The sequence below is a fragment of the Carlito syrichta genome, unplaced genomic scaffold (genome assembly GCF_000164805.1).
Source record: "Carlito syrichta isolate Samal-C Ts95f unplaced genomic scaffold, Tarsius_syrichta-2.0.1 Scaffold242182, whole genome shotgun sequence".
In the NCBI taxonomy this organism is placed as follows: domain Eukaryota; kingdom Metazoa; phylum Chordata; class Mammalia; order Primates; family Tarsiidae; genus Carlito; species Carlito syrichta.
In genome coordinates this window covers 16,105-18,117 of record NW_007186278.1, presented here as the reverse complement: position 1 = coordinate 18,117, position 2,013 = coordinate 16,105, and positions in this window count along the sequence as shown.

Here is a 2,013-nt window from a genome sequence, read left to right as displayed (position 1 = left end):
CCTGTAGTTCCAGCTACTCAGAAGGCTGAGGAGGAAGGATCGCCGGAGCCCAGCAGGTCGAGGCTGCAGTGGCTAGGAGTGGCCACTGCACTCCAGTCTGTTCGACAGAGTGAGACTCCAACTCAAAAAAAAAAAAATGTATTATAGATATAAACCCTTGCGTTACAAATATCTTCATCAATTTATGTTTCCACATTATGGTGTCATTGTTAAACAAAAGCTATTTAAAAAAAAAATTTACTGTAGTTCAACATATTCCAATTTTCCTTTATGATAAGTACTTTTTATGTTCTGTTTAAGGAATAACTTCCTGCTTCAAGATCATGGAGTTTTTTGTCCTTAAAAATTGTTTTGCATTACATCTAAAAAATCGCCTGTAATTGATTTTTTAAAAACATAGTATAAAGTAATGAGTCAATTCATGTTTTTTTTTTTTAATAGTGGCTTCCAATTGACCCAGTACATTTGTTGAAAAGTTTAGATGGTAATTGAATAGTAAATCATTTGTTGGCATATCTTTCCTATATTTTTTGCTCATGATATAACATTTTATAAAATATATTCACATGATAAATTAATTCAAATATTTTTAGTCATACCCATCAACTTTTTTTTTCCGGTCTTCTTTTTTTTTTTTTTGAGTTGGAGTCTCACTCTCGCCCAGACTGGAGTGCAGTGGCCGCTCCCGACCACCGCAGCCTCTACCTGCTGGGCTCCAGCGATCCTTCCGCCTCAGCCTTCCAAGTAGCCGGAATTACAGGCATGTGCTACCACACCCGGTTGATTTTTTGATTTATTGTAGAGATGTGGTCTCGCTGCCCAGGCAGGTCTCGAACCCGTGGGCTCAGGCAATCCACTCACCTCAGCCTCCCAAAGGCGTGGGATTACAGGCTGAGCCACCGAGCCCGGCTTTTTTCTGTTTCTTAAATGACAGTTTCCCAGTTTGTCTTAGAGACCCTTCCTTTTCTCACTCTGTAGGCTTCGAGCCCGCGGGCTCAGGCAATCCACTCACTTCAGCCTCCCAAAGCGCGGGATTACAGGCTGAGTCACCAAGCCTGGCTCATGCCCATTTTAATGCAACTACATAGTATATTGAAGATGGTGGAGTTTATTTTTCCTTGGAATGTGAACTGTCCCTGTAACCATTTAACTGAAAGAATAAGATATAAATGGTGCTATGCTGTGCTTGTTCATGTACTAGACTCTCAACGGATTGGCAGTAACTGCTTTTTTCTCTCTTGAAATACTTTAAATTTTCTTGAATACTTCTTCCTCTCAGAAGTCCATCACTATATTCTGAGAAATCCAAGCCTCAAGCAGAGCCCATATATATGTATTTTTATCAAAATTCCCACTCAAGCTCACAGGCAGCAGCCAGCATCAGTAACAACTGTGTGAATGAGCCATCTTGGACACTCCAATCTGGTAGAGCCTCCAGAAGAATAAGGTAGGGCAGAAGATAGGAAGCAGAAGAACCACCCTGCTGAGACTAATCAATCCACAGAATCATGAAAAAGTAATAAAATTGTGTTATTTTAAAGTTAAACATTATACACCAATGAAATCCACATTTATATTTCTACCCAAGGTCCCCTTTCTCACTTTCATCTCATATTTGACTCTCATCTTGATGCTTCTGCTTACATTTGTCAAAGATAGCTTAAACTTAGCATGCTCAATGTTTTCAATAATTTTTAACTTTCCACATTTTGTCCTTCTTTGGTGTTAGCTATTTCTGTAAATGACACCAGAATCTATACACTGGCATAATAAAGAAAACCAGGTGGTGTCATAAATTAAAATAACACTTTTTACTTTGCTTTTTCTCATGTCCAACAATCAGTCTATTACCTAAGATACTAATGTTTCCTTTCCTGAATAACTCTCAATTTATTTTTCTCCATCTCATCTGCCACTGCTCTTATGGTTTGTTATCTGAACTACTACAGTCGTTAACTAGAATACTTGAATCTACTCTTAAACCTACTGACCCGAACAAGAGTAATCTTTGTT